Source organism: Carassius gibelio, chromosome A5 (assembly GCF_023724105.1).
Source record: "Carassius gibelio isolate Cgi1373 ecotype wild population from Czech Republic chromosome A5, carGib1.2-hapl.c, whole genome shotgun sequence".
Lineage (NCBI taxonomy): Eukaryota > Metazoa > Chordata > Actinopteri > Cypriniformes > Cyprinidae > Carassius > Carassius gibelio.
Genome location: NC_068375.1, coordinates 25768039 through 25795557, shown reverse-complemented (window position 1 = coordinate 25795557; position 27519 = coordinate 25768039). Strand labels below are relative to the sequence as shown.

Sequence of the window (27519 nt, the reverse complement as noted above, 5' to 3'; positions counted from 1 at the left end):
CATACACAAACAACAACCATCCACTCTCTTTAATACAAATCACACAGACAGACACACACACACACACACACACACCTCAACACCATACTCTGCCTATCTAAAATGACACACCAGCCAGCTGGGACACTCAGTAAAGTAGAGAGAGAGAGAGAGAGAGAGAGAGAGAGAAGGAGGGGAGAATATTGGGCAGGAAGTAGGGTGTTTGATGGGGTCGGCAAGACCGTTAATCACAGAAATGGTTCTGTTAGCCATGACAGTTGAATCCACAGCAAAGCACACAAGACGACGCTGGCACACACATGATGTCATCCTTCTTTCCAGATCCCCTGGATTAATATTCCAATAACAGGAGAGAAGAGCTGGCTGAAGGTTGAGACGACATCCCTCCGTGCATTACTCGCCGTTTCACCACATGACCCGGGCAACCCGGCGCTCTCATGGCTTGGCGTTCTACACAGTGATGGGCTTTTCATTGCCAGTGTACAATATCAAATACAGACTTTGCTGAACTGTTTCTTGTAGATGTAAGTTGCATCTTTATAGCTATTGGTATAGGTAAGTAGCTTTTTGGTGTATATACATGTGTGATTTCTTTTATGACTTTTTTTTTTTTTTTTAGTTATAACCACACCTGATTATATTTGGTCTGAATAAGGAACCATTATTTACTGTGTTGAGGGTAAGCTCACCTGAAGGCCACCCCTCCACCAGCACATTAGCTGTGTTCTCCCCCATCCACGCTTCCCCTGCAGCTGTCGACCCCCGACCTCCTGATCAAATCAATAGCTCTCCTCTTAGGCCTTCTGCTGGCAGGCAATTGCTATAGTCTACGTTTCCTCACCTAGACAAAAGCTAACCAGGAGAGATTAATACTTTAATCCAGTGCAAGTCCTTTAGTGCAAATATAACTACAGTACACACATATGTATTATTTTTTTTTCTTTGAATAAATGAATACTTTCATTTTGTAAGAACTTGTTACTTTGAACTAATGAGTAAAATGCTAATAATAAGAAGATGTTTTCTTGAGAAAAAAAGCATATTAGAATGATTTCTAATTTTTTTTACATTGTAATAGTATTTCTCACTAATATAGTTTTTACTGTATTATGATCAAATAAATGCTGCCTATATATATATATATATATATATATATATATATGACTCATGGTATGTCATTCAAACAGCTGTTTGTCTGTTGGACCAGTTGCTCTTTGACACCAGACAAGGTCACATGCATAAAAAGCAGGATCTCCCTGACTGAGGGATCCATGTTAAAGGACTATGAGGAGCTGACGAAGGTTAACTGATTATGTGGGGGTGTGTTCATGAGGAAAAAAGAGAGAAATAGTTATGTAAAGAGAGAGAAAAGAGAAATAACTTATTCTGTTCCCTATGCTTTCGGTTTAAAAACAGAGCCTCCATTGTGTCACTATAGCTTCTGGCAAGAGTTGGAGCTCTAGTCTATGACTGACAATGAAAGGGCCTTAGAGCCGTATGAAGTTCAAGCTGGAGCTCTGTGTATGTGTTCGTGCCTCCCTGTATGCTGGGGGAGGTGGTGGGGCTGGTTCAGACACCAGTGCTACATGATTCACTCTACAAGACATCTGGCAAAACTGAGCAATTTGGCTGTGTATGCCTGGTTTCCCAGCAACTGTGGCCCAGTTCAAGAAGCCACAGCTAAAGGAGGAGATGAAATAGGCTTTTGGTTTTACTCCAAGAAGGTAACAGAGTGGATCTGGTCCTGTGATTTAAAGAAACACTTGTCATTAACTAAATTCAATTAAGGCTGAGGCTGCATCTGACAATATCAAGCCAGTCTCCTTACATCTATTTCCTTTGAGGTAAAACCAAACAAAACTTACCAAATATCACTGACAACAAATGATGCTTACCAGCCTTTCTTCCTTGCTTGTGGTGTTGTTGGATACCACTGCAAACATCTATCCTTGAACATGGTGTTGTTTGTGTTTGTGTTTCCTAAAGTTCGGCCAACAATATAGGGTTGTGCCAATAGATGATAGTATTGTAGATTGACATTGTCGGAGATATCGCCTTTTGCTGATGTCGTTGACGATATAAAGGCGATAAAAATAATAATTATAATTGTCATAGGTGAGATATATATAGTATAAGCATTTCAGTGAAAAGCTCAAATGAACATTAACTACAGAATTTCTGTCCCTTTTTTGTTGAATGACAGTAGTAAGTCCAAGGGCCCAATTTTAACGATCATGTTCTTCAGCATAATTTGAGATGATCTGAAGAGCATAATGTGCTTCAATTAAAGAAAGAACATCTGACATCGGTACAGTCACAAGGTACATGTCAATTTTTTAACCTAGCTTTGTTTATTTCCAACAAAGTTTAAATTAGATTCTTTCAATGACGTTTGCCCCCTATGTCTACATTATCAAACTCATCTGTAAACTGCTTAGAAAGTGAAACTGAAAAGAGATTTCTATTCCACTAGAAAGGAAGAAAAGAAAAATTGAAAAAATGGGGTTTAAAGAATGAAACAGTCAGTCCATCCATCTGGCAAGCTAAATCTGGTACCACCCTCTATCCGTCTTTTGACCACAGCTGTTTAACCCCCCCAACCCCCCCCCCCCCCCCCGCCTTCCAATCACTTGCACACGTACACGTACACGCTCACACACTAAGACCCCCCGTCTAGTCACCACCCAACACTGTCTCAGTGAGATAAAGCAGTCATTGACAGCCACGTGTCTCAGTGTTGAAGTCTGTGTACGGGCCAAGTGTCCAGACAGCTGACCAGACATCAGTCTGTCAAACCAGCCAGCAGACATACATACATGCAGCTCAAAGGGACATAATGAACCAGGATTAGCAATGGATTTCTCCCAGACACTCTTATACAGTGATGATGCTGGTGACTAATCCAGACGCGCTCTGTGCATTTCCACCATAGAGAAGGTTGCTCTGGGCCAGTTGATATACGTGCTGTTTATTATTAGTACTGTTTATTATCATGCAGCACAGCTACTTCAGCCATTTTATTTTCTCTATCCATCTAAAAGACTAGTGGCTAGTCTAAAAGACTTGGCTAGTGTTCTTTTGAAGTTGCTTTCAATGGGAGCGCCACATTTTTTTAAACGCGGGGCCGAGAGCTGATCAATGTTCAACTTTGGGTAAAACGCAGCGCTTATCACTGTCTTTTTAGTCTTCAAACCAATCACAGCGGAGGAGGGGCGGGACTAATACCAACCAACCATAACACCCTGCTTGTTCTACGACTGAACTGAACAACAATGGAGAAGTTAATATTGCTTGTCTCCGAGTATTTACTTCTTTACCAGATGGAATTGCCAGACTACCATATTAACGTTATGAAAACTAAGGCTTGGAGAATGATTCTGCCATATTACTTCAGCGGATATTCTGTATCATAGCAACCACAGCATCTCAACTGAAAGAACGCTGCGCTCTCAATCGCTCACAGCTGGGAGATTTCAGCAAAGTGCTGGCGTTTTCAACACTTTGGTGAACACGTGGCCTAATACTCTAAAGAAAGATGAAGGACAGTCTGTTTGTGGCCAGGTTAGTCAGGTCACTGTTCACTTCTCAAGTCAAAGGAACCATGGGCTTGGCTCTGAGAAAATGTAACAGATTCCCAGTCTGAGCAACAACATCGACACCAGCACCATTCTGGTGGAAAGTTCAAATCTCATGTAGACGGGCTTCTGAAAGGAAACAGCCGTTTGACGTACATGTAAAGAAAGTGAGAGTTTACAAAAAACAGATTATGTCACAATAAGCCAGTTTGGAAAACACAAATGCAATTATTGCCACAGCAATCTCCACGTGCATTCAAGACAGAAAAATTGTGGATATTATAGTGTATAGACAAGCTATAAAAAGCCAGCCAATCAAACAGGAACAGATGATTTCAGCCCGTTTTTGACATTTTTGTGTGCAATATTAATTTGACAGTAGAGTGAATACTGAGGGTGAGGTGCAGGTGTGGGGTCTGCAGCTGTGGCTAGCATAACTTCACCTCTTTTATTAGCTGCGCCACTATTAGCTTTAGTTTTGTTAAGTACATTACATAACAGAAACTGTCCTCATCCTACACTACCATTCAAAATGTGGTGGTCAGTATGTTGAAAAATCAGTTTCCACAAAAATATTAATTAGCATAACAATTTTTGTCGTTTTTAACATTGATAAAAAATATGTAATATTTCTTGAGCACGGAATAACCTTATTAGAATGTTTTTTTTTAAAGGATCATGTGACACTGAAGACAGGAGTAATGGCTGCTGAAAACTCAGCTTTGCTATTTCAGGAATAAATTACATTTCTAAATATATTCAAATAGAAAACAATTATTTTACATTGTAATAATATTTCACGATAGTACTAAGATCTGATTAAAATCTACTGAGAACAGTAGTTCACCTTAAATTGCCTTCATTTTGTGTAGTTTCATTACTGTTTTTTAATCAATATTTTAGTATAGTACTTATGGCCAAATGACGTCATTAGCACACAGGTCAAAGGTGAACCTATGTACCATGCCATATCTCAGAAAGCAAAGAACCGAACATCATTTTCTCAGTCTTTCACTAACTCCTTCCCTCTCTTCCCTCTTGGTTGCACTGTGCACTCGCTCTTCTCCTTTTTCTCTGGAACGTTCCACCCTCCCTCCCTCTCTCAGTCTCCTCTACATTCACTCCTCTTCCTCTCCTCTGTTTTCTCCAGGGTCATTGCAATTACTCCTCTCTCCTTCACTCTCTCCCTCTCTCTGTCTGTTTCACTCTCCCTTTTTTATTCTCCCATCGCATACATGTGAGATGTACTAAAAGCATCTCTCTTCTTAAGTCTCTACATCTTTCACCCCTCCTACTCTAGATCTTTTTGTTTTCTTCTTGTCTCATTTCCACTAGCCTTGTCTCACTTACTCTCCTTAACTTCTATTCCAGACTCTTCTCTTCGTTTTTCTCTTACCTGCTAGTCTCTCTTCTCTTTTCTTTGGACTTACACTACTATACTCCTCACTTTTCACTCGCTCCTACTCCAGTTATTTACCCTGTTCCCCGTCCCTTGTTCCGTGCTTTCTCTCTCTCTGGTGTGGGGAGGAAAGTGTTGCTGCAGGACTGCAGGGCTCAGCAAAGCCACATTCTATTTTCTGCCACTTCCTCTTCCTCTTCTAACCGTTTCTATGGTTACAGCAGGAGCCCACAGAGGCCGCTCCCTCCTCAGTCATGGAAGAGGAGCCAGGGTTATCACTCTCCTTTCTCTAGAATTCTATTTCTTTTTCACTCTCTCTCTCTATATTCATATCACTCCATCCATCCATTTCTGGGTGTCCTCTCTCGTTACATTGCACTCGCTCACTCTCTGTGTCCTTCATGACTCCTCTCCCTCGCTCTATTTTCTCTCTTCTACGTCCTCTTTATACTATTTCCCATCTGTTTCATTGATTTGACATTTCATACGGCCTTCTCTTTCCCTCAATTTCAAATTTCAAAGTAAAAGTTCAAAGTATTTTATACATACAATATTATCAAGACATCACATATACAAAATAACAGTGACAGAGGAACAATAACTGTCCTTTCACCTTGACTTTTTTGTTTTCCGTCAGCTGTTTGGGGCCAGCATACACAGGAAAGATGCTTCTTCAAGGGTGAGAAGAAAAGACGTGACCTCTATTCCATTAGTGAGACACACCAAACCAACCACCTGCTGAGTTACACTCACAAACATGGAGCGTGGTGACATTTCTTGGTGATGATAGGGACAAGCAACCAACACCACTTGCAATGGATTTCAACAGACTCATTCTAAAACTGGGCCAGTGCAACATACCGCACGAGTCACTGGGCAAAGGTCAATGACAATGAGAAGGCAGCAAATTCTTCTCCATCTTTGCTCACACAAGCAGCAATTAATGTGCATAAACACTGCTTCATGTCTACTCTTCAGGGTCTCTTGCTCAATAGTGCCAGTTCCCTGAAGTAGTTCTATTTGATCAAGATTGTAAAATGTTTTTGTGATTTTGTTGATGTTATACTTCATGCACTTGGCACTGTATTCTGTGTTGGAGTGGTGGCAAGCACTTAAGGTAGATCTCTTCTCTAACCAACAAGGTCCCAAAACAATATAGCACTCGCGGATGCTGTCTCTTGCAATGATCTTAGAGCTAAATGCAGACTGTTTTAAAACCTCAAATATAGAGGTTTAATGGATAGTTTTGATACTGGTTTACATTAAAACGCTGCGCTTTTTTCAAGGATATTTCGATTTTTTTTACCTTCAGTGTTCAATTATTTCAATGGGTCATATATTTCAAAACGAGTGTACCAATAGTCTGTCGTTTTACCAGTATCAGAGTGTATATTTGTATATACCCTCATGTTGTTTCAAACATGTATGACTAACAAAAGAAAACTTGTTTTGGATCCCATTAACCTTTATTGCAAGTATAAAAACAGTTCTTCTTCAGAACATTTTTGGTGGATATGAGGAATGACATGGGGGTGAGTAAACGATGACAGAATTTTTTTGTGCAAACAATTAATCCTTATTAATCCCTTTTTAAAAAGTGCTTGAAAGATACATCCAGTATGTTAGTATTTGTCTGTACAGATGAATAAATGTTTTCAACTTATTCTCACTCAGAGCAGTCAAGACATGTTTTAGTTATGTTCACTTAAAGTGCCAAACCAGTGACTGTGTATTTCTGTTTGTCTAAGGTGGACACCTCTTTCAATCTCTTTCTCTCTTTTTCTCATGTAATTTTTAAGGCAAAGGTGTCTGTGTTAGTTGTACTCTTATTTTCTTATGTACAAGAAATATGCACAACTTCATATTACGCGGCGAGCCCTGTTTGTCAAAGTAAGCAGCTATTATTTTACCAGTCATAGAATGGGAAACATTAACCTGTCAACAGTAGTTTTCTGTGTTCATATATTTAAGTAATGGGTGATAATTTTAATAAGTACCGCATTTTCTTTACTCGTCTTATTTTTGTATTTGCAATCAATACAGCCTGTGCGTAGTAACACTTTATTTCTTTATTCAAATCTATTAACAGTTGGTCGCAGTGCCATGGACTTAATGTCTCATCTGCTGTCATTATTCTAAAGGTTAATTAGTTAACATTAGTTAATTACATTAGTTGACATATATACTGTACATAACATAAATAATAATGAACAATATTTCCACAACATTTATTAATCGTAGTTTGTGTTAATTTCAGCATTTACTTATGCAATATTAAAATCACAAGTTGTGTTTGTAAACATTAATTCACTGTGAACTAACATGAACAAAGAATGACTCTATTTTTATTTACATTAACAAAGATGAATAAATTGTGTAATAAATGTATCGTTTATTGTTCATTCATGTTAGTTAATACATAAATGTTAACAAATGGCATCTTATTGTAGAGTGTTACCAAAAATTCTTTTGAACTTGACAGTATTTTCACTCTTGTTATTTTATTGGAGCTTCAAAGAAGACGGAGAAAGCCAGAGACTTGTGCCCTGCTGTTATCAGTATCCTTATGTTTGTTGGGTGAAAAAGAAAAACTCAATAAACAAAAGTACGAAATAATTTGATTGATGCCCCCCACCCCCAGGGTTTCTATAGATATCACGATATATTGGTATCATGAATTCTTATGGCCACAATAACCATGATATAAAAAAAATCTAATATCATCACAGCACTAATATATACAAATTAATAAAAAGATATAAAGGTCAGATATATGGGCCATTTCTGACCCATATTCTTAAGTTGTTTATCCTGCATAGTATAAAATTAGCTTAATTACAGGGGTAGGTTTTATTCTTCTGTATAGTCTCCAACAAGACTTTCTCCTTCAGTCTTTTCTTTTTATTTCATCTTCCATGTGCTTCATCTCCCCTCGTCTTCCTGTTTGTCTGTGCTGCTTTAAGGACACTCAGCTCAAGGTTGTATTTAACCTTGTGGTGTGAGCTCTTTTGTCTCAAACCTCTGCAGGTCTGGTGTTTATGAGGAAGAGGTTTGGATTCCTAAATCAGTTTGTTTGCTGGTTTTGCCAGTCAAAAAAAAAAAAAAAATGACACCAAACGCCCTGCTGCTCTACCATTACTGCTCATATAAACACAGCACATTGTCAGATATAAATACAGCATCATGGCAGCAGATAGAGGTCGACCGATTGATTGGTTTTGTCGATTATTCGGCACTGATAGTTGACTGCCAGAAAAATCTGCAAAAATCCATGCCGATAGTTTTTCCGGGCTGCGTCCATTGCTGGAGCGGCTGAGAAAGTCTGCTGTCATTAGACAGTATGAAAGCACCTCTAGGGGCGGAAATCACTGACACCACATGCTGTTTGTTTTGACACATGATACTGCGTGCTGCACAGAGAGACAATTCAGATGAAGATTTAAAACAGACAGCAAAACAGTGTGTATACAACATAGTGCATGTTTTCACCTGCTACATCATAAGAAGAATGTCATCTACGCTAATATTAGTCTCTTTCATTTTTATTTTGAGGTCATCCTAGCCATACGGATCCAGTCTGTATCCAGATCAGATGGTCATCATAGCCAGCCAGATCCAGATCTATCGGCCCTGCATTAAAGTATTAATGTTGAATTTTAGTATTCTTATAAATTGTACTCTATTCACAGATTTGATTTTTTTTATTACGTTTTTTCACTTCTGAAAAGTTAAAAGTTAATACAAATTGTATTTGACCGCTCTGATTTACAGCAGTGAATTAATGCCTTTAAAAGATCATAAGGACTCTTAGAATCTCCCCTTGAATCATACCTGCAATGCTATGGCCTCTGTGTAGATATTTAAAGATGGCCATCTTTAAGCATGACTTGAAATGAAATGGTAACAATCCATTTGTTACGTTAACTAAGGCAGATAAAAGCTGCAGAAGTGTGTTAATTTCAATATTTTCTAATACATTTTGATATTTTAAAGTTGCTTCTGAACTATGAACTAACTTTAATGATTTATATATAATTAATATGAATATTTTTTTATTCATTTACAAAGTATGGTTCAGTACACTTTAAATAAAATGGTAAAACACAACTTTAGTTTTCATTCAGTATCCATTTGAAAAACTATCACTTGATTAATCAGTATCAGCCAGTGTGGTCCAACCTAGCTATTGGTATCAGTAAATCCACTATTGCTCGACTTCTAGTACAGAGTACAAAGCAGTAATCACAGTTATTAATCCAGTGGCTGTTTCTAACACCGTGTCTACACCTGATGCAACAGCTGTCCCGCCGCACCACAACAGCTAAAGTCAGTAAATCACTGCGCCACATCCAGTGTAGACAGCATCACTGATTTTAATGGGCTTTAATCTTAAAATGGAAGGCAAAGCTGAATTTTCAGCAGCCATCCCGCCAGCCTTTGAACATGTCTTAATATTATCAATGTTCAAAACAGTTCTGCTTGATATATTTGTGGAAACAAATAATTTTTTTGGGATTCTTTCCAAATTTGAATTTGACTTATTTAACATGTTTATTTTTAAAAAGCTACTCACACACATGCCCAACCATCTTTAATCACAACTGCTATCAATTCCAAGCAAACAAATATGACTGATAATGAAGATTTTTGCCACATCATTTCAAGCCCCAAGTGCTACCCAACACAGTCCTAGATATTACATAATGTAATTTAAATATGAAATGTTCTTTCTCGTTTGAAAGCCTTGATTTCCATCTACCCATCATCAGGTAGTAACAAGTTGTAAAATGTCAGTTCTGTTGCTACTTTCAGTTGTCTTATGAAGATCATGGGCAGTGCATGTGTAGAATCTGTACATGAGTGCTCAAGTACCCATGGGTAACAGCTAAAGATCTGCAGGCAGCTCATGTACTTCACAACATCTGCGTTCATGAATCTAGCATAAGAAAAACAGAAGTAGAGTGGAGTTAGTTATCACAGAGGAACCCACTGCCAAAGTCGAGAAGATTTTACACAGCACAAAAAAACCCCCCCACACAATTAGTTTTTGTAACATGATAATATTACATTGGGGCAATTGGTGTATAGAGACCATCCAGGACATATTTATAACATGCAAAACAAACAAGACATTTCCACCAAAAGGTAGACACGTCCTCTACAAGAGAGAAATTGGAGGACACCACGGAGGTGTCAGGTGTGTCCTCCCCCTCTCATCCTGCTCAGACCCGGTGTGTGTTTGTTCAGCTGGGTCCCAAACACAAGCAGCCGTCTGCTGTGCGCCGAGGAAAACCAGGGGAGGGGAGGACTGGGAGGAAACAAAAGGCAAGCGTGGTTGGAAAGGAGAGCCTCTCGCCGGGCACAAAGCGACGCTCTGAGTGGGGGTGGGTGGGCGGTCGTTGTTTGGGGTGTTGTTGCCGGAGAAGTGGCAGCTGAAGGGGACGAGAGAGAGGGAGAATGAATGAATATGAATGAGAGAGGACGGCTGTCCTTCTACAGGACCCCCATGACCCAGTCAGGGGAACAGACCCTTTTTCTGCGTCTCTGTCTCCCTCTCGTACTCTTCGGCTGAGTGAATTGGCAGCAGGTGGGGGCACAAGAGCACATACACATATGCATGCGAGAACACACAAACACATTCAGAGAGTCTGTCTGGGACTTGTAGCCACTGTCTTCAATTGAGGCCACACGCTACAGTGAGTCAAACCGGTAATGACGATTAGACGCACATGTGTGTGAGTGTGTATGCTGTGCGTGAGTGTTGGGTGGGGTGGGGGGTCTTGAAAAACCAAAGCTTTCTATCTAATTTATGAGGTGAGGGTGTGGGGAAAGAGAGAGAGAGTCTGACATAGGAGGGTCTGACAGTAGTTCCTCCATCCAGGATTTCTGAATCGATTCTAGAGACATATAATCATTGATTCGAGCATGGTCTATGAAAGATGTGGCTGTGTGACAAGGATCCTCACAGCTACACCTCCAGACAAAGACTTGAACATTAATCATTGCTATATATATTCATCTGTATATAATTCTATCAAAAAATTAAAATATAAAAGCACAGATATCAAATTTTACACATACCAATAAATAAGTAAATCATTTATTCAACACGTAAACTTCTAGATGTGTATTTTCATTTTGTTTTTGTATTTTGATAAAATTCTGTACAATCAAAATAAATATTAAATTAATTAGACTATCAGACCCCACAGTGTTGGTGTCATATATTCAACAGAGCATTTGAAGAAATAGATTGCATTGCATTGAATATTTTGTTGTTGTTAAATTATTATCTGTTTGCCTTGTTATTTCTATAATTGCTATAATGATGCTAGAACACCTTTATCTAAATCACAAAATAAACCAATGAGGAGGGGGACAGAGAGAGAGAGTGCCAGCTGAACAAGTAGTGAATGAAAGGATGCAGGACAGAGGATAATAAGGCTGCTGGTAGCACAAACACTCACACTTTTTCCTCCTTACACACACACACGTGCACACACGCATGACTGACTTATGTGTGGAAGCTTTCGCATGTCTGTATGAGAAGCAGACACCATGTAAAACATGCAGCTTCAGGGAAGGGGAAGGAAGAATGAGGTAGAGAGAGAGAACTGAAGACACTTTACTGCTTTACGGTGCTATATCTGTCTTTCTCCCTCACACACACACACACACTGGCCAGAAGGCTAATTACTCTGCCTACTGTCTATGTTCAACAGCAAGACAGCATCAGACACAGTCCTGATCTAGCCAAAGGCCACACTCACACACACACAGGCCCATCATCCAGAAAGAATTCTACTCTGAAACATTACAGAAAATAAGATGGCCAGGGAATGCTAACAAGAGTTAATGCAGAGCTAATGCTAATAAGAGTTCAGAATCACCATCTATTAGACAAGATGCACTTACAAACGATACAATAAACAAACCAAGTACTATATATATTAGTTAAAGTTGAGTTTAAAAAAAAAAAAAAATTATGTATGCAAATTGTGTAATATCCAAGGTACACATTTCTAGTAAATGTGCAGTTTATTCTCATATTGTATTTTCAGAAATTTTGTCCTGTCCCCAAATTTGTCACTGCCAAAACCCAGTAATAATAGTTTAATTAGAAGGGTTACATCTACATTCTAAATACATATGCTTTTTCAGAGGTAAATCAATAATTCAATTTTTTACAATATTTCAAGTGTAATTTATGGGATTTGTTGTACTTTGAATCAAATGTTTCTTTGCTCAAGACAAAAGTTTGATCATACTGAATTCAAAGTTAAGGATTCATTAGTTTGAATATTCATTGAACTTAAAACTATCATAACATTTTAGTTGATAATTCAGTATACTTTTTTTTCTTTGGAAAAACCATCCCATGTTTCGGAAGTGACTGCACATTTTCGGTAGTGACAACAATAATGCTCTGCTGGAGACTACATCACATTACAGAATTGTAACTCGCATACTAAAACACTACTAAACCATAAAAAAAACTTAACCCTACACACACACATATATATATATATATATATATATATATATATATAGCGGCTTACATACAGTGACCCTGCACAGTGTTGGGAAAATGTGATTGGTACAGACTGGGCCGATCAAACCGAATGGTTTATGACATCAAATACTACGAGATTCGGTCTCACAGCACTTGGCCATTTTTATTTAGTGTGAGATTTACTTGGGCAGCGTGAGAGCATGAGAAATGTGTGTGTTTCATGCCAAATTCATGCATACATACATAGTCAAAGTTGTTGCTATACAGTAGATTAGCTGATAACAATACATAAATAGCTCTATTTCATTTTTTTTCCTGTTTTTATGATCAAATAAATGCAGTCTTGAGGAGCATAAAAAACTCCTTTAAAAAACTATATGTGTGTTGCTGCAAACCCCTTGCTGACCTTGACCTTCACATCTCACACACATTCTCCTGCAACAGAACTGTGATATATCGGTACTACTCTCGGTAAATGGAAAATCATGTCAATAGTCTTAACTACAAGGTCATCAATTCAGTGTGGATAGACATGGTAAAGCTTATATTTGAGAAGTCCTCCTGCGCACACATTCACAAACACACCCAATTCTTCCCTCTCGTCTCCACATATAAACACATATGCACCCTGCACACAAACACACTGAGAAATCATATGGCCCCAAGCCCTCATTTGCATGGATTTGCATGAGATGCTGTATGGGGATTATTTATTCATGAGCCATCACTACATGCAGATTTCAAAGAGGGACCTTCACCCTGACAGAACGAGAATACAGTGTTTGCTTCTGGACAGTCCGTGGCCTGCATCAGTTGAAAATGAGTTCAATCCAGACCACGACATGCAATTCAAAATACACAAGCTTTTTAATGAAGCCATGAAAACAAAGGATCATACGTTTACACAAAGGACCTCATTGTCACTATTTTATGTAAATATTTTGTAAAAAAAAAAAAATCTGCAGTACATTATTTAATTTTTGCAGTTAGTTTTAAAAAATTAGATTTTTGCACACAAGGAGAATCATGATTTTAGACACAGCAGAATGTTTAACAAACAAGTAAAATAATAAGGATATGACTGATGAACTGAGGACTTTGTTAACAGGTATCACGTGTTAAATAAAATGAAGGATGAAAAAAACAAAGGAGCAAGGAGCCTGTTCATAACCGTCAATCACAGCCAAGTGTGTAACAATGTATCCCAAACCTTTTGACAATTCTCCTATCCTTTCTCCATCCTGACTATGTGTGTTTGTTGAGGACCTTATTGCTGTGTGCATAATTTTTACAACTAACTACAAAAAAGAAACTAGATACTGCAGAGCATTTTTTTTAAAATGTGACTTAAAATAGTAACAAAGAGGTCCTTTGTGTGATCGGAAGTTGGAAATTCTTAGGTCCCAGTATGAACTTTTAACTGGAACGCCCTCCCAAGTAGAGGTTCCAACTCAGAATCTCGAAGGAATCGCAACAACTCCAACTTCAGGATCCAACATGGGTGTGACATCATTCCCAGCTCTGACATCAGACTTCCAAGGTAAATCGAATGCAGCGTAAGTTCAGAAGTAGAATTCACCCATGGGAGTTTGATTGACAGGCCATCTGACCAATCAACATGCTGAACCTGCCATTATGTCCGACAAAAAAAACAGACAGGAGAGTATATTAATATGGCTGCACTTGTACTTGAAAAATGGTGTGTACTGATGTCTTTCCATGGTTGAAACAAGATGTTCTGATGTACATTCATGTTTATTTCATGCAATAATGAGTAAAGAGGAAGAGATAATCAGTTCACGTGCTGCTTGAAATGAGGAGCTACAGCACTCTGTCACAACTCATTAAACAGCCACAAAACAGTATTTATTGTTTGAAAAAATGACAAAATTTGAAAACTGAGACTTTGTTTCATACCAAAAGTATGTTGCTCTTTCTTGTCTGTCAGAACGTTGTCAGTGTCCTCTTTGCTCTGCACCTTTAGTTTCAACTTTAGTAACTAAAGGGGGTGGGTCTTTGCAAATGGTCAGTTGAGTATAGATGATGCAACAAATTGAGAGATTGAATAATACTTAAACAAATTTTTTTATTAATGAATATTTACACTACAGTTAAAAAGTTTGGTGCTGGCAAAATTGTTTTTGTCTCTTATGTTCACCAAGGCTGATACAGTAAAAAAAAGAAATATTGCTAAATATCAGTTTAAAATAACTGTTTTATATTTGGATATATTTATTTTAACATGTAATTCAAATAAATAACAAAATACTGACCCCAAACCTTTGAACAGTAGTTTACAAAAAAGTATCATAACCTTAAAAAAACTGTTATTTAGTCATTAATTTAAATAGGTAGATCTCTGATAGCAAAGCAAATGGAACCACTCAGCCAGACAAGTGTTGAGTAAATATTTAAAAAAAAAAACTTGTATTAGTGTGCACAATCATTTTTAGTAAAAAATAAATAAGGTTTTCTTGTTAATAATAATCTAAACCTAGCAAATAATCAAACTTCCTTGGACAGCTTCAAGTCAAAAATTATCCTAAAGTGTCCTGGGTAGGCCATAAAACTATTTAAGGATCACTAAGTTCCCAGACATGTTTTTTTCCCCTTGAGCAACTGGGGCTTTCCCAGTCTGACCTTTGTCATAATGGGCTTTCCCATACAAAGCTTACATGCTAGTAGGCTACTACGATGCTAACACTAGCTACTTGTTTTCAAGTTACATTAAGACAATCTAAGACAGCTAATTTTAAATAAATCGATTCTACTCCAATAGTAAAAGTTAGTACACACCTGCTCAACATTTCAGAGAGGTTCTCAAGACAGTTTGACCTGATGTTGATATCAGTCAGAACAACACCTTGAATGCCAATAAATACACTAATTTTAAAAGGTACAACTGTAGAGAGTTTTTTAAAGATTTGTAAAACATAACCTCATTTAGCACGACATAGAACTGCTTGGAGAAGCATGAATTTGAGGGTCAGTACATGCGACGGAAATACTGAGCAACAGAAGGAGAAAGAAAGAGAAAGGGTGTACAGGAGAGGTGAAGCTGAAGCAGACCCAGTCAGTCCATATAAGGCCAGTCTGAAAGAGGAGAGCAGCCTCAGGAACGTAAGCAAGAGTTTATGACCTCTACGCTGTAAAACCATTGGAAGAACATTTTACACTCTTCCCATCAGCTTATTGATGATACGGGGCAAAAGATAATACATTTAGTGCCCAAATTTAACTGAGGCTTACTTGTGCAAAAGTCACTGCTATGATGCTAAGGTGGTTTCCAATAAGTTGCTACAGTATGCAGTCGCTAAGGAGTTGTTAAAGTATTCTGAGTGTTTATAACTAGGTCTGTTTAAAAATTAATTAAACATGTTAATTTGGTGCAATTAATTTTGGACAAATAACACAATGAAGTCATTAAACACCTCGCCGAAACATGTATATCATCTATTACATGCAGTTGCTGGCAAACATGATGTAGGATGATGACAGACTGCATGATGTAGTCTATTGAAATGCAGTTTTATGCCCCTAATATTCAAGATACAAGTGCAAAAAAATGCCCTCTATGGGTTTTTGGCCCATACTTATATCATATGATATAGTTGAGCAATATCACACAAGCAAGAGTACTGTTTTTCCCGAATATCTGCACAATTGCAAATGTCATACTGATAAAAAAAAAAAAAAAGTTTAATAAGGAAGTCAAACTTGTTTTGTTTTGCTCAATTATTTTTTATATATTATTAAGGGTGAATTAAAAAAGTTTATTTCTAAAGCTATTTTTTTGTAATGTTGATTCAATGCTTTCTCATCCAATACAATGACTTAACATTATGTTTTGGAGAGCAATTTCTCAATTTATGTGGGATTAATTTGTGATTAACTAGATGTATTAATAGGCACATCATGTAATCAATAAGACTTAAACTTTAATAGCCTATATAGGACCCACTTTATATTAAGTGGCCTTAACTACTATGTACTTATATTTTAATTAATAATTTAGTACAATGCACTTATTGTGTACATACATGTTTTTACATTGTACTTATATTTAAAAAAAAATGTAATTACATCTGTTTTTAATTTCTGTAATTAAATTTATAATTACACTGTTGACCCATGCTTTACACCTTAACCCACCCTTAAACTTACCCATACCTCCAACCCTCTCCCTAACCTTACCCCTATCCCACCTCAATAGCAGCAAAAGTGTTTTACAATACAATAGGAACACAATTAGTACATTGTACTTATTTTTTATGTAAGAACATAGTAGTTAAGGCCACCTAATATAAAGTGGGACCCTTATATTTTATTTATTTACTGCTATGTGGTTGCTACAGTGTCCAGAGTGTTCTTAGTGTTCTGGCGATTGCTTGATTGTTTTGGTGGTTGCTAGGGTGCTGCTAGTGGTTCTAGGTGTTCCCATACTAGCTCAAGCGAAAGTCAATTTGATTTCAGGTCCTTCATATGGCTTGGTTACCTGCCTAAAAATAAGAATTTGGAATTGTCCACAAGTTTGATTGCTGAGAAAAGTAACAGCACATCATCAAGGCATCATTTGCGTAACAACAACAGTGTGGGACAAGTTATGCAGTGGCCACTCGTGTTAAGCCTACGTCAAATATTCTCATGAACGTCTTTAGTGAGAGTGCTAGTGATGGGACCTGAAAGAAGCACATGAAAGACTTGCCAGTCTTCTTAAAAATTAGAATAATTTCCCTTCAGTTCTGCGTCCCCTGCACTGCTATGCAAATACATGCACATACACTCACCAAGACGCACAGAGGGTATCTGCAACTCAAACATATTTGATGGATTTACAATACAGTGCAATAGCCTCACATGTTCCTATAAAGGAGATGCGTAAATACTCACATCCAGACACACACGTGGCATCTATACATTTTAAATCAGCCTTCTCAGAAAATAGAGCGTGTTTCCTCTCTGAAGCAGAGCCTCTTTTTATTTCAGTATTAAAAAACAAATTCCAACCTGCTGTAAAGACTCCCTCCTTCTCTCTCCCCCAATAATCCCCCCACCCTTCAGCCTCTCTTCCTCTCTCCATCATCTTCTCCCTCTCTCTAGCCTTCTCTTCACAGTATTTGCATAATTCCTCTGCCGTATTCTGATGTATGCGTGTGAATAATAAAGCTCATGGGCGCGGCGTGCCAGGCTGCCACTGTTCATTACGATCGCGCACAGCAAAGCTAGGCTCCGCAGGGCCCTCATTAGCTATTCCACTCCGAATAAAGGCTCGCTCACTCTCTCTCTTCCTAATGCGCTCGCTCAAATGCACCCACAACTCTCTCTTTTACTTTCTCTTTCCCTCACACACACACACACACACACACACACACACTTTTTTCTCTGTCACTCACTTTTTTTCCTCCTTTTTCGTATTTTACTTATTCTCTCTCTAACTGATGTGTGTCTGATGAGTTTAGGGTCAGCATTGGGAAACCTATTTTAGTGTCATTAGTTAGAGATAGTTCATCCCAAAAAGAAAATTCTGCCATAAACCTCATCAGTTCAAAACAGTATGATTATTATTATTATTTTTTTTTTTTGTGTGGAACAAACTAAGATATATATAAAAAAAGTATCTTTCCTTCTCTTTCTTTCTTTGACCCCATTGACTTAAACAGTTCAACATTGACAAAAACAGCTAAAACAAATAGCTTTTATAACTAACATTAAGAACCTTATTGTAAAGAACCAATTATTGGTTAATTGTCTCTTCCTATAGGTTTGCTACTATAGGACAGCATTCCATTAGCAATGGCGATGTCGTGTCTGTACAGTACAGTGTACGGTTTGGGTGCAATGTAAGTAGCTGTGTATAAATGTACCTGACAAATACATAAACGCATCAAGCTAAATACAAATGGTTCAAATGAAACTATATGGTTTAAATAAAAAATAAATAATGAACCCCCCCCCCCCCCCCCCATCTCTTTCTAACCCTGTAGTTATGGTTATAATGACCATGTTAAGATTCTTGACCTCATCTGACCTCCATTGCCTTCGGAGTGAGATGACCCACTGTTATAATCCTCCCACCGCTCCAATGTGCCACTTGAATACACACGCCTGTCCAATCATACACACACTCACACATATCCACCTAAAGACACACACAAACACACACACAGACTCTCTCTCTTCCCTTCTCTATTTCACCCTTCCTCATTAACCACTGTTCTAGCTAATTAACACATCCAGAGAACCATTAACATCTCCTCCCTGCACAGGGAGACGGAAAGAGTGAGAGGGGAAGTCCCCTGAACACTGAAGGGCACACACACACACACACACACTGTCCAGTTTCACCAGACAGTGGAAAGACTGGGAATTGTCACCTCGGTGAACTTAACTGTTGCTTTGTTCATTCAAAATGAGTTGGCTTTGCAGTTGTTCAGGCAAATTTCTTCTTAAATATTCAAATAACTGTGCCTCTGGGTTTGTTAATTGTGTCAGTCCAGTGTGTTTTTATTATTATCATTACTATTCCTGATCATTTCCTCTATAGTGAGTTGGCTTTGGTGGTAGCATAATTGTTAAAGCTCTGAAGTGGTAACACAGACATGCAGGTTTGATTCTATTAAGAGGTAACCCATAAACAGAGTAAAAAAAAAAAAATAATAATAATAATAAAAATCTCACCATTGTGACCCAACATGAGGCACATTACCCCAGTCTGTACGAGTAAGAACCACCGAAACCTGAATAAATGTACTGTAAATAGTTGGAAGAGCAAATTGAACAACAATTTACAACAGAAAATATAAAATATAAATAGAAACAGGGGTAACACTTTAAAATGAGTTGGTAATGCATTAGGTATTATGTAGAAAATACATTGGGTATTATGAATAAAAAGAAACAATAATGTTTTTTTACAGACTTTATTCATTTTGTTTAACATAAATTTCAACATTTACTAATACATTGTAACATTTAAAGTTGTCTAAATTAAGGATGTAACACTTGAATAAACAATAGCTCATTTATAAATTAACCTAGATTAGAAAGTTGTAAAAATGTTACAAAAAGTGTTCCCGATTAAGTCACGGTCATGCATCTACTCATGTTATGTCAAGATATTGATCACTGAAGATAAATCAAATGAAAAGAATGAAATGTATTCTCATCTGTGACATTTGCTGCAGTTCCCAATGTTATGATAGCGAATTGAAAACTTTTCTGAAGATTCTGTATTTTACATAAAAATGATATAAAATAAAGACCTGTTAGCTAAACACTGTAAAAAGGATCAAATAAAGCAAGCTAAATATCTATAATAATTAAATTATAGCATGTGACATTGCAATAAAAGCCTATTCAGAATAACTTCACTATATCAGATGTTTTGATATACATCAGAACAGATAAAGATAGCTACAGTAGTAAGTCATAGAAACAAAGACAGAAAGATAGATAATCACTCATAATTGTAGACAGTATTTTATACAGATTAATAGCTTGTATTTAGCTACTCATTGTTAAATGTAATGCTTAAAATGGACAGTCCTGGAAATGCAGTTATATTGAAAAGAAAGGAAATCAAATGGGTCCTCCACCCTTGTTCATTCCCACTGCTGCTGCCTTCCCTCTTGCCTGTGTGTGTGTGTGTTGTCTGGTTTTGGTAGCCTGTGCGTGCACACCCTCCAGTGACAGATGGCGTCAAAGGATCATGGCTCTCATTGTCCTCTGATGGCTATTTGTGTGCGTGGAGGGCAGCCCTTACTGAAGTGAGATACTGAAGCAGCTCCACACACCACTGAGGCCCCCTACTCAGTGGAGGAATCAGGGCTGCTGCTATATTCACTGAAACTCCTGAGAGCAGGGCTGCTCATCTTCATCGACCCACTCCCTCTACTTTAATTAACCCTCTGGGGTCTAAGGGTGTTTTAGAGGCCTGGAGAAGTTTTGACATGCCCAGACTTTTGTGATTTTTTTTTTTTTTTTTTTTTTTGCTGTTGCTTATAAACATATACATGGCTAAAGTCTGAAAGCACTGTATTCAGTACAAACTGGGTTACAATAATATGTATGTATGTACATGATTGTGTTTTTGAGAAAACAACATTTATGCATGGTTAGTGAAAAACTAAAATTTTGAAGTCACTGAATCACTTGTGTGCTAAATAAAAGTTTTAATTTTTATATATACTGACTCCAAGCTTTTGAATGGTATAGTGTTAAACTTGGAGTAAGACTAAAGAAATGATGCTGAAAATGTAGCTTTGATCACGGGAATAAATACAAATTGTTTAGTAAAAAATATTTCATAATATTAATGCTTTTGCAAATGCAACTATGTATTTCAGATCAAATAAATGCAGGCTTGGTGAGCAGAACATAATTCTTTACAAAAACATGAAAAATCTTACTTTTCGAAAGATTTTGACTGGTATTGTGTATATAAATGAACAATACATACCAGGAATTTCCAAAGTGTTCATATTTTGTTTATGTGCTCTGAAGGACATCAAAAAAAAAAAAGAAAAGATTTGAGGAGACTCATGGGAGTGTGTGCCTCGTTTGGGCTTAGATGTGTTCCAGGTTCCTGAGTGGGCTGCTTATTTGCATGGGCTCCTTTTCCAACAGGTTCTTTTGCACTCATATCTGAAATTAAAAATAAGCATGCTGTTTACACAATTAAACTATATTATTAACATCATTGTAATGGTCACTGATAATTTACTTCCTATAAGTAGTAATTTATAGGAAAAAAAGAACACAATTACCAAATAGCACATTTATTAGCAGTGATATTTACAGGTGCTGGTCATATAATTAGAATATCATAAAAAAGTTGATTTATTTCACTAATTCCTTTCAAAAAGTGAAACTTTTATTGTTTATTATATTATATATAATTTTAATATACTATTGTATAGTATATTATATTCATTCATTACACACAGAGTGATATATTTCAAATGTTTATTTCTTTTAATTTTGATTATTATAACTGACAATAGAATATTTATGAATTAGAATATTACTTAATACCAATACAAAGAAAGGATTTTTAGAAATCTTGGCCTACTAAAAAGTATAAAAATGAAAATTATGAGCATGTACAGCAATCAATACTTAGTTTGGCGCTCCTTTTGCCTGAATTACTGCAGCAATGCAGCGTGGCATGGAGTCGGTCAGTCGGTAGCACTACTCAGGTGTTATGAGAGCCCAGGCTGCTCTGATAGTGGCCTTCAGCTCTTTTGCATTGTTGGGTCTGGCATATTGCATCTCCCTCTTCACAATACCCCATAGATTTTCTATGGGGTTAAGGTCAGGCGAGTTTGCTGGCCAATAAAGAACAGGGATACCATGGTCCTTAAACCAGGTACTGGTAGCTTTGGCACTGTGTGCAGGTGCCAAGTCCTGTTGGAAAATGAAATCCATAAAATTGGTCAACACCAGAAAGCATGAAGTGCTCTAAAACTTCCTGGTATACAGCTGTGTTGACCTTGGACCTCAGAAAACACAGTGGACCAACACCAGCAGATGAAATGGAACCGCAAACCATCATTGACTGTGGAAACACTGGACCTCAAGCAACATGGATTGTGTGCCTCTCCTCTCTTCCTGCAGACTCTGGGACTCTGATTTCCAGGCAGTCCAGTCCTTTTTGTGTTAAGACGCTTCTGACGCTGTCTGTCGTTCATGAGTGGCTTGACACAAGGACTGCGACAGCTGAAACCCATGTCTTGCATACGTCTGTGCGTAGTGGTTCTTGAAGCACTGACTCCAGCTGCAGTCCACTCTTTGTGAATCTCCCCCATATTTTTGAATGGGTTTTGTTTCACAATCCTCTCCAGGGTGCGGTTATCCCTATTGCCTATTGCTTGTACACTTTTTTTCTACCAAATTTTTCCTTCTCTTTCCTTCAATGGTCGTCTTTTGGACAACTGTCAAGTCAGCAGTCTTCCCCATGACTGTGTAGCTTACAGAACTAGACTGAGAGATCATTTGACGACTTTGCAGGTGTTTTGAGTTTATTAGCTGATTAGAGTGTGGCACCAGGTGTATTCAATATTGGACCTTTTCACAATATTCTAATTTTCTAAGATAACTGAATTTGGGATTTTCCTTAGTTGTCAGTTATAAACATCAAAATGAAAGTAAATAAACATTTGAAATATATCAGTCTGTGTTTAATGAATGAATATAATATACAAGTTTCACTTTTTGAATGGAATTAATGATACTTTTTGATGATATTCTAATTCTATTACCAGCAACTGTACAGCTTACTTGATATATTTACACCTCAGACGGTCGCAAACACCAGTGACGGGGCATAACACATTCAAAATATTTACACCAGAGCAGATTTTCATGAACAGAAGTTTAGTTACATTCATAAACACACATATGCTTTGTATGTAGGCCTATACAATCCAACAACTAGTTATAAACATATATGGCTATATTCATGAACAGAGAATAGCCTATCACAGTAAGGTTTTGTTTAATAATTCTTACTGACAACTCATATTTAATTTTATATCGTATTGCTGTCTATGTTATAGAACATAAAAAAAAAACATCCTGGTATCGTGAAACATTTAGATGATGTGAATGAAACTTCATAATGTTTCACCTGATTATACATTTAGTTAGGGATTATAGTTTGGAACAAGTCTAACTAGTAAAATGTGTACAAGTTATTTGAAAACAAATAAAAGTAGATTAATAAAATAAAGACTTACTCATGTTTATGATTTTTTCTCGATCAAGCCACTTCATTTTTTTTTCTTCATTCTTCACAGCGAGTCTTTTCTGAGGTGAATTCTGTCTTATTCCTCTCTGCGCGAAGCGAACAGTAAAACTGAAAAAAACCTGAGGTACAGTCTCGCTGCTTTGTTTGCTGTGGTGTGGGTGTTTACACGCTGCGAGCTTCACGTGGACCTTTATAATATCTTTGTTATATTTGATGTTTTCTTCAATTATGTAAGGCTGCATGCTAATATAATTTTATTAACATTATTAACAGCATTAATAATGAACTAATATAATTTATTAAATATTTTTATTTATTTATTTTTACTGTTGTTGGTGCTAGCTACTTAAATTTGGTAGTGTGACATAGGGGTGTGCACGTATATTTGAAAATTAGATTATTCGTTCTGCTCGAATTATTCGCTAAATAAAAATGATCTTCGAATTGCGCAAACAAAAAGTTCACAATAAAACCTAATTTGGTTACTTTCTGTGATTCTCCACGGCATATTTGAAGATGTATGCAAGCAAAAAATAATTAATTAATGAATAAGGGGCCATTCACATATCGCGACTAAAAACGTGTGGAAACACTAGGCGCACCACTTTCTCCTTCTTTCCAAAGCGCTCGGGCAAAAGCGCACTTGAAGCGTCTGCCGTTGCTAAGCAACAATGACGCGCTCGCTCCATGAAGACGCAGAAATTTCAGCAAAGGATAAATGGATTTGCAGCACAAAAAATTGCTTTCAGTAGCTCTGCTACTAAATTTATTTCAAAATGGCAATCCATATACAGCTATGATCAACTGTTCCTTCATCTTGGCTGAGCTTTCAATTTTCAATTTCTTTGTTACAGGAAAGGATGAAGCTGAATGTTTAGTTCTGGTCACATGACCCTCGGTGCGCTTGCAGCATTCTGAAAAGTTGAGATGTTTTTAACTTGATGCATCGCTACCGCGTTGCTTCCATTATGAGCGCCTACATTGCAAATAACGAACTTGAGCGTGCAAAAGACGCGATATATAAACGGCCCCTAAGAACTGCGGCCTTCTACAGTACTTCAAATATGCCACAGAAAGTGACCGAATTCAAGAACGTTGTTGCGACATCTCTCAAGCAACGAATAAATGCTGCCAACTTGGAGAATGCAGTGAAAACTCCTCTTCTCGCGTCTGCCCTAGACCCTCGGCACAAACATCTCCAGTTTCTCGATGAAAACATGAGAGAAGTAAGAAAAAAAAACATTATCAGAACATTTTCTTTGATGCGAGTGGTGCGGATGCAGTCGCCGCCACCAACGATGAAGATGATGCAATGCCCACTCATTGGAAAAGGCTTAGCCAGTTCTTCAGCGATGATTACAGAGTCCAGCCGAGACGAGTGGGAACAGTTCTTGCTGGAGCCATGTATTCCACCAGGAGGATCCCATTCAGTGATGAAACACCGTTATTTGTGTATCCTGGCAACGTCTGTACCGTCAGAGCGCGTTTTCTCCGCGGCCGGCCTTATTGTTAACAGACTAAGGAGCCGACTTTTCCCCGATCATGTTTACATGCCCGTATTTCTTAACAAAAATGTACAACAATATAAAAAAAGGAAAAAAAGATTTGATGACAGTTTAAAAGTGTCAAAGTTACGGCTACGTTCTACAATAGCCTATTTGCTGCAGGCTGCTTTACGCTTTTTCTTTGTACACTTTTTTTTTTTTTGCTTTTAATCTGTACTTTTGTTTGTTTGCACGCATTGTTAAAGGTTTTCAGCTACAAAACACGATGTGTAATGTTAAAGTTTATTGTGTGTAAGCTTGTTCAAAATGACTGAAACAATGTTGCTGAAAAATAACGTCTGTCTCATTAAATTTAATTTAAATAAACAAATATTCGAATATTCGTTTTTTTAGCTCAAATATTCGAATGTGATATTTGCGGAAAACGCCCATCCCTAGTGTGACAACATTACCAGAAACATATTCAACTATGTGAATAAAGACACTTCCAGCTAAGCGAGATCAATTCTGTTGTGAAATGTATCAGACTGCCATAAGTGGCGCTATAGTGGAAATTAGCATAAACTTTCTTCTTTTCCAGTCCATTTTGTCATTCTTTCAACTACTGTCAAGGCTTAGAAACAGCCTGAAAAGCAAAGTCAAAGTCAGGAAAGTCGACATGTTTACAGCAACATATCTGAATAACACATCTGGTTAAATAAAAACATTTAAGGGGAACTCTATCGCCCCCTTGAGTACTGAGGTTTGTTACCACCAGACCAACGCAGAGCATGTCTAGTATGTTTAATTGGACCACATCAGCCATCTGTGTACTTGTGTCAAGTATGTTTCTGGCCTTATTTCAAGAGAACAGGTGAAGCCTTATGAAGAGTGAAAGAATACGGAAGTGAGCATGGGAAACTATGACTTGCTTAAAAACTGCTGCTGCAATGAAGGAGTGGCTGAGACTAGTGAATAGCACAAGGAAGAAGCGATTAAGGGTGAGAATGAGCAGGTACTTGAGTACAAATGAGTGAGACAGGCTGAAAGAATCTGACAGTATTCTGGGCCCAGTTTCTAATTTAATTGTGCATTATTAAGTCACTCCTTCGGTGTGTCTGCCTCCTGGTGCATGCTGATTAAAAATTTAAGGCTTAGCCATGCAGCCAGCCTCACTCTAAGACAACGCTCTCTTTCTCTCTCAAACACACACACACACACACTTCTCCTCTGTCGCGTCCTCTGCTGCCTATTTCTTCCTGTCTCTCCTTCGACTGTACCCCACAGTCCCACTTTACGCGATCTCTCTGCTTTCACTGTTTCCCCGGATAACGCACACCCTCTTTCCCTTCCTTCTCTTTCTCTCTGCTGCTGTCAGGGAGCACAGAGCGCTTGAAGACCCGTGGGAATGTCGCCATGGTAACGCCTGCCACTCAATCCCATCTCAGATGTAAATGACCTCGAATTTTATTAGCGCACAATTTCAAGATCCTCTCATTGCTTTCTTCCCTCCCTCCCTCCCTCCCTCCCTCCCTCCTCTCTCTCTACCTCTACACCCCCCCCCCCCAACCCATCACTCTTTCTCTCCCCCCTCCAGTTCACTCTGCACCCCGCAGCATTCGACCATTATTATTATGCTCATATGCAGAGCTGGATTGTATTCTAACCCAAATAAGAGGAATATCATGAAAATCTACATGTTTTTCCATATTCATTTCTTTTCCATAATTCAAGCATAAGAGAAATAACTGCATGTGCCTAGGATGATGTATAGCTTGTGGATGTGAAATGCTGCCACTTGTGATTGTACACCTACTTACACTGTTTTCTTGGCAAAAAATATGTGAAGCTGTATTATACTCTATAAACAGGTGTTTTGAATGGACTAAAGATGGTAAAATAGGGTTGACTGATGTGGTTCAGCATATACCGAGACAGCTTTAATATTAAAAGATAATTACAGATCAGTATGAATATTTGTATTAATATTTTAATCCACAGTTTTAAGCTACCTGCTCAAATGTTTCTTGATCTTATAATGGTATTTCCATTTCCTTGTAAATCACATTTATTACAAATAAATAAATAAGTCATCAACTAATTACACTATACACTATGTACACTAAAAAATGCAATTAACCTATTTAATTATTAAAAACTATCTTGAAAATTTTGTCATAATACACTAAATACAAATTTTCAATTAAAGACTTGGATGTACTACAAAACTTTTAAACTCTAAAGAGATTACAAAAAATTAGGCATAACACACTTGTATAATGTTACAGAGGGAAAACTGGGCATCATAGACTAAGTGAATGAACATTATAGACAACCAGATTTTCAAGTCATTCCAAACAAACTCAGGCAGAAATGTGCACCTCGTTGTTTGGAGGTGCATGGAAATGAAAACAATACGTTTTCTAAGATTGTCTCTAAATATCAAACATGTTTGAAATCCTATGACTGAATGGTATCATAGTCCAAAACTAATAACAAATGATATATATATATATATATATATATATATATATATATATATATATATATATATATATATATATATATATATATATATATATATAGATGTCTTTGGTAATCATACACTACTTAGTTTTCTATAAAATCGATCGGACTCTGACTGTCCAAAATCTGAAGCCCGACTGTGACTTCCGGCAACTAACATCAACCCCTCTAAACTAAAAAACTGAGGCAAAAATCTGGGAAAAAAATCATGTAGTCTATTTCAGCCTTAATTTACGTTTGTAAAACTAAGACTAGAACAAGCGCATTGAAACAAA

General features: G+C 37.4%; 1 long non-coding RNA gene across 1 annotated transcript in view; it reads right to left on the bottom strand.

Annotated features, from left to right (window-relative positions):
• Positions 1 to 20952: 20952 nt before the first annotated feature.
• LOC128007089 (uncharacterized) overlaps positions 20953 to 27519 on the bottom strand; it is a 56402-nt gene continuing 49835 nt past the window's right edge. Inside the window, exon 2 of the long non-coding RNA XR_008179167.1 lies at positions 20953 to 21130. This is a non-coding gene — a long non-coding RNA (uncharacterized LOC128007089). The remainder of the gene's footprint in view (positions 21131 to 27519) is intronic.